The sequence below is a fragment of the Eptatretus burgeri genome, chromosome 11 (assembly GCF_056783735.1).
Source record: "Eptatretus burgeri isolate ZD-2024b chromosome 11, Ebu_testis_v1, whole genome shotgun sequence".
NCBI classification, from domain to species: domain Eukaryota; kingdom Metazoa; phylum Chordata; class Myxini; order Myxiniformes; family Myxinidae; genus Eptatretus; species Eptatretus burgeri.
In genome coordinates this window covers 22,747,590-22,754,270 of record NC_140971.1, presented here as the reverse complement: position 1 = coordinate 22,754,270, position 6,681 = coordinate 22,747,590, and the positions used below count along the sequence as shown (strand labels likewise).

Here is a 6,681-nt window from a genome sequence, read left to right as displayed (position 1 = left end):
GAAGTTAATTGTTCACAGCAAATCAGTGTAACCTGATGTTGAAGAGTATCCAAGAAGACCAGACCATTTGCTACCAGCAGTTAAAGGCAGGAATTTGAAATTTATTTCCTGCAATAAGTCGTCCACATCTCATGAAGGACACCGTGGGGTGCTTAACATCGACCAACTCATTCCGACAGACAGGACACCGGGTCTGACGCTCACCCAAGGGACGCCGGCACAAGTTGCATAACTTTGTGCACCTTGCGATGCAACGCCCTACCTGTGAAATACCAATGCTACAGTTTAAAGTCAAACCGACAATTATCAACACCAGATGAGACAGCTCAAAGGTAAGTGCGCTCTCCCTGCACCATCCTATCAGGCTATCCAACATTGTGTGCACGCAGATTATTCTGTAAGCTCTGAAATTTTAAACACATTTTACCTTGCCAATGTGATGTCCATGAAGCTGTAAGCAGCAAGCATTTATTTTAACCTTCCAATCAATGTGTGTGTTTATTGTTTTGGCTCTGGCAAGTGTTGCATGCTCATGCGTTTTGGTTTATGGGGTAAAGTGCATCTGTTGAGCTTTTTCAAAAGTTTTGCGTTTTCATCTATTTGTATATTCAGTACAGCGGTATGTTTCAGTATGTTTCTCAAAAGAGAAGTAAACACCAAGCTTCTACTGTACGACCATGCACTTTGGCCTGAGGGGCCAAGAGGCATTCATTTATTGCATGACAATGTATTTTGACCTGAAGGCCAAGGTGCGTGCATTTTTGCTTTGACAAGCTAAACACAATAACAACCGTCCCCACAATCAACAAAGGGCACATAAACTTCCCTCAATGTTCTCTTCGTAATGATATACGTCGTTGTATTCTGTTGCATAACTTTGTGCACCACATTTGTCCTTTTATTTCACCTGAGAGCTGAAAACATGCCCGAGAGGTACGCACACTCACATCTGAGCCTTCCAGCTTGGGTTCAAATCTCAATCCATCTACAAACCGTCATCCTGGTGTCTTGCAGACAGGACGAGACATCAATGTGCGTGCCGTTAAACTGGGCGTCCCATCTGCCAGCATCAGGTGGTGGACGTTAAAGACCCCACTGCAGAATAGGCCATTGTGTACCGACACCTGATCAAGTTCCAATTTCTGTCGAGACGACTACTGGGAAGACGATGGCAAATCATCCAGCGTTGTTCTTCCGACGAGACGAATTCAGCAGCACAAACATCTTGGAAAGTGGTGATCATCATCAGATTGGTGATCCCAAAGTTCATTTCCAAATATTAAAAGGATAAATAAGTTTTTGTAAAGCGGTGTCAATTCACAATCATACAAGTAAAAAAATAATTCCATTGAAAATGCTTCGATTGCGCTCTCCAGTGGTGGCCCTCCACCTCCATCTCTACCGATTTTTCTTTCACATTTAACAAATGTACGTCCTCTTTTGAGATGCAGATGTCCTCCATAATCTATTATTGAGTTGAAATCTGTCTCTGTCTCTGTCTCTGTCTCTCTTCTCTCTTCTCTCTTCTCTCTTCTCTCTTCTCTCTATCTCTCTATCTCTCTATCTCTCTCTCTCTCTCTCTCTCTCTCTCTCTCTCTCTCTCTCTCTCTCTCTCTCTCTCTCTCTCTCTCTCTCTCTCTCTCTCTCTCTCTCTCTCTCTCTCTCTCTCTCTCTCTCTCTCTCTCTCTCTCTCTCTCTCTCTCTCTCTCTCTCTCTCTCTCTCTCTCTCTCTCTCTCTCTCTCTCTCTCTCTCTCTCTCTCTCTCTCTCTCTCTCTCTCTCTCTCTCTCTCTCTCTCTCTCTCTCTCTCTCTCTCTCATTCTCTCTCTCTCTCTCTCTCTCTCTCTCTCTCTCTCTCTCTCCTCTCTCTCCTCTCTCTCCTCTCTCTCCTCTCTCTCCTCTCTCTCCTCTCTCTCCTCTCTCCTCTCTCCTCTCTCTCTTTCTCGCCCCCTGCTGACTGTTTGTTCGTTGTGTGTACTGTCATGGCCGCTCCTTGCTTCGTGTCGTGAGTACCCCTCCTCTGCTGTGCTGTTTGGTGTTTCCACTTTCCCCATTTTTCGTTTTCCATGTGTTCGTTTTCTACTTGTGGACTTTTCCCGTGTTTTTTTTTTCCTTCCTGTCTGGAGAAGAAAGAGAGAGACCACGGTCTCGTGTTGAGAAAATCGAAGGCCTAAGGCCTGTCATGGCCGCCGGGGGAAGTCTTTCTCGTTCACTGCGACCGTGTTCTTTGTTAATTCTCAACTTTCATCGTTGATTTCTTGGTGTTTGTGAAACATCTTATTCTCTCGATAAAGCTTACTAAGTTGTTTTCTTGAGTTACAATGGCGGGTGAACGTTTCCGTGTCGAGATGTTCGAGTCACTAACTCGTAAAAACGCTGTTTTTTTCTTCCCTCCCAGTGAGGTGGAACTTAACGATGTGTTTTCCGCCATCGGTAACATCGTTGGTTTACATAATATTCGTGCTGCTTCTCGTATGAATAAGAAGTTTGTGGTGTTTGTGTCCGAGGAACACGTGGTCGCCACGGTGGTTGAGCATGTCCTGTTCATCGAACCGAACACTTACCTCTCTGTGTTCGCTTTACAGGCCCCAATAGTTAAAGTTAATATTAATAATATCCCACCATTTATAAGTAACCAGGACTTGTGTAACCAGTTAAACAAGTTCGTAAGGTTGTGTCAAAGATCTCAATAGTGCCGATGCGTCGTGTTAGTGATAAATTTAACCACGTCATGTCCTTTAAAAGAGTGGTTTATATGCGACTACCTGAAAATGGAAAAACACTGAATGTTGTACTCAGTGTAAAAATCGAAGGCTTTGAATATAAAATATTTTCCTCCTCAGAGGTTGTGACGTGTTTTGGGTGTGGAGCTTACGGGCACGTGAAGAGTGTTTGTCCCAATGCGGTTACACCGCAACAAAGTGAAGGTTCGGTGAGGAACGATTCTTCCTCACCACAAACTAATGGGGAGAAGGTGAATCGGGAGCCCCGCCCCCCCCCCCAACCGGCTGTGTTTGACGAGTTGGACTCGTCCACCCCGACCGGCGCTGGAGAGAGGGTGTGTCATCGTGACGGAATTAATCCACCCCCACCAAACTAGGAAGTGAAAGTGGTTGCTTCCTCTCCTTCACCATCCACTGTACAGGACAGTGTGGACGATGTGGAGGTATCTGTTACGGATACCAGGAAAAAAGGCCAAAAACGGTCAAATGTTGATGCCTTTGATGCTAAGCAGCAGAATAAGGTCCAGATCGTGTCAGGCTCGGTGGACCTCCAAGGTACGTCTGACATTGGAAACCCCTTGGTGGTACCGGAGTCGTGTGTGGATGTGGAAACTTCGCTTGTTCCACTGGCCGACTCCGAGCGGGACACAGAGAACAGTGAAGTATCTCAGGATGTTTTAAGTGTTTGTCCTGTTAGCCAAACTTGTTTAGATGAGTTAATAGCTATGTCTGACAGTGATGGAGAAATAGATAAAGGGGAAAATCCCTGTGAGTTAAATGTCAACCCCTCCCTCACAGATGATGATGTAAGGGTTGTAGAGGGGAAGGACATGGACAAGGCAAATTCGGAGGGGTCCGGAAACAGAGCAGAACTTTCTGTTGAGCCAAAAGTAAGTGTTCCACAAGTAATAGGAGAGGCCATCGATGAAGCACTTGATTCAGATGAAACCTCTTCGACCCCACATTTTAGTGCTTTAAGCTCTCAAGAGGATGAAGGGGGAAACGACACAACCTTAGTGTCTCAAGAAAATGTGATTAAATTCCTGGATGAGACATTCAGGAAAAGATACGTAAAAATCAAACATTACTTCCCGAATTTACACGATTTCATTAAAACTGCAAGGAGTATGATTCGTGATTCTTATCAGGTTAACATGTCAGATCCTCAGTTCCAAAGGTTAAGGAAATGTTTTACTCGGGCTGGTAAAGAGCTTCAAGAATAACTAACAGAATGGAGATAAAAGTAGCATCTCTGAACATCAATGGGGGCCGCAGTTGTGTGCGTCGCCTCCAGGTATTTCAGCTCTTCCAAAATGAAAAAATTGATGTGCTCATGCTACAGGAGATGCATGCAAATCAGTCTTCTGAGGATGAGTAGTATAAAATCTTTAAAGGTTGTCTTTTTTTCTCGAGTGCGCTTGTTGAGGCCAAGGCTGGTGTGGCAATTGTGTTGCATCCTCGACTCCAGCCTTCGGAGATAACTTGTAAGGAAATTTGCAAAGGTTACTTACTGTCTGTGCAATTTGTCAGTAGTAACCTAAAGATTTGCATGACAAATGTTTACTGTCCTTGTGCTAACTCTGAAAGAGGTGCCTTTCTGTACAAGTTGGCAGAGTTTGTAAGCACCATTGAGTTAACCATGTTGTTGTGTCTGGGGGGTGACGACAACTGCACCCTCAACCCACAACTTGATCAGAACACTTGTGAGCCTCATCCACCCAGTGCAAGGCCTTTGGCACAGCTCGTCAAAAAGTTTAAACTGGTGGATGTGTGGCGGGTACAAAACCGTAATATCCGTCAGTATACATGGGTTTGTGCATCAAGAAATGTTTTGACGATGGCTCGCCTCGACAGATTTTATGTTAATCATGAAATGGTAAACATTGTTAAGAACTCTTGTATAAGGCCGTCTGGTTTTTCCAATCATCACATGATTGTTATGGCGTGTGGCTTTCCTCATCATGTCTGTGGAAGTGCATATTGGACTTTAATTTGAAACTTTTACAAAGTGCACATTTTATAGAAGCTTTTAAAATGGTATGGGAAAAATGCGAGTCACAAAAGGGTTCATATTTGAACTTAAGACAATGGTGGGACTGCACAAAATCCCAAATCAAATGTTTTTGCCAACAATACTGCTCTTACAGCACATACAACGCTTTTGGTGTGAAATCTGCTTTAAAAAAACGATATACTTATCTGTGAGCAGAAAGCTGTATTGTCTAGCGTGAATGTCCAGCAGTTGTCGGAGAAAAGGAGCCTTCCAGCTGAAAAGGTGAAAGAGCGGGCGGCCGGTGCATTCGTCCGACTGCGGAACGAAAAAATCCAACTTGACACACCAAACAAAGGGTTCTTCAATTTGGAAAAAAACGGTTAAGACCTCTCAACAAATCCATGCTTTGTGCTCTTCTGGTGGTGATTTGTTGACCTCCCAGAGTGATATCAAGCATGAACTACAAGACTATTTTTCTGAACTCTTCGCAAAATGAGCTGTGAATGAGGAGAACAGGAATGCGATGCTTGAACAGCTCCCTTCTCTGTCTGAAGACCAACAACAATTGCTTAAGCCTGGCATTTCTTTTGGAGAACTTACTGCTGCGCTCAAGGATAGCAAGGATGGGAAAGCCCCTGGACTAGACGGCCTTCCGGCTGAATTTCATAAGGCTTTCTGAGACATTCTAGGCCCTACTCTTCTTGAGGTCTTTCAGGAGAGTGTTGAACAAGGTAAATTGCCATTGAGCTGCCAGAGGGCAGTTTTGTGTCTCCTTCCGAAGAAAGGAAACCTGCATGAGACCGCAAATTGGTGGCCTGTGTCACTCCTCAACACGGACTATAAAATATTGTCAAAAGCACTTGCAACCCGTCTAAAGGAAGTCATCTCTTTCTTGATTGGCACTGATCAATCATACAGTGTTCCAGAACGTTCCATATACGATAATATTTTTTTGGTGAGAGTATTGATCAGTCTCGGTCGAACTACATCTCCTGGTTTTGGTTTATTACTTTAAGATCAAGAAAAAGCTTTTGACAGTGTTAACCATTATTTTTTGTTTGATGTATTAAGGAGAACTGGGTTTGGGGAAAAAATTATTGCTTATGTTAAGTTATTGTACAAAAATGCATCTTGTCTGATGAAGGTTAATAATAGTCTTTGTTACCCTTTCCCCTTTCAGCGAGGCATCCGTCAGGGCTGTGCGCTATCAGGCATGCTCTACAATCTATCCGTTGAACCTTTATTAGTTTTATTTCGGAACTCAGTGTTAGGAGTCTCTCTTTCACAAAACTCCAAAGTCGTTGTTTCAGCTTATGCTGATGATATTTGTGTTGTTATTGCAAATCAAAACTTGAGGGGGAGCACTCGGGAGAGTTCAAAACCTCTGCCGCCAATACTGCTGGGTCACTCAAGTGAACCTTATATCTTGTTCATTAAATATGTCAACAGTGCTGACAGAGTTATAGTTCTTTTCTCCATTTTTTTTTGGGGGGGGGGGGTTGGAAATCACTTAAAACATGTAGAAATGCAAAAAAATGAAATCGAAATTTTGTTGAAAAAAAAGTTGCAAAAATTTTTTTCTCGAACAATTTTTTTTGGGGTTGGGGGGTTGGAAATCACTTAAAACATGTAGAATGCAAAAAAAAAAAATTTTTCTCTAACAATTTTTTTTTGGGGGGGGACCAAGTCCAAAATCTAATGGCATGATCCTTGCACCATACCTAACCCTCCCCACCAAGTTTCGTCTAAATCCGTCGAGGAGTTTTTTCCGTGATACTGTTCACAAACAAACAAACAAGCAGAAAGGGGGTGAAAACAGTAACCTCCGATCTTCGATGGCAGAGGCTAAAGATGTTTCTGAGGTCTCTCGTTGCCTTACCCAGTTTGAGCTTGCTTCCACTGCAAGGGTAAATTGGAAAAAAAGTGTAGCTTTCTGGGTGGGCCCCAGATCGCCTTCCTCGTCCCT

General features: G+C 43.5%; 1 protein-coding gene across 1 annotated transcript in view; it reads left to right on the top strand.

Annotated features, from left to right (window-relative positions):
• Positions 1-239: 239 nt before the first annotated feature.
• Positions 240-6,681, top strand: part of LOC147016661 (tetratricopeptide repeat protein 39B-like) — a 141,362-nt gene continuing 134,920 nt past the window's right edge. The window contains exon 1 of the mRNA XM_085845544.1: positions 240-332. The gene's annotated coding sequence lies outside the window, so the exon portion shown is untranslated. The remainder of the gene's footprint in view (positions 333-6,681) is intronic.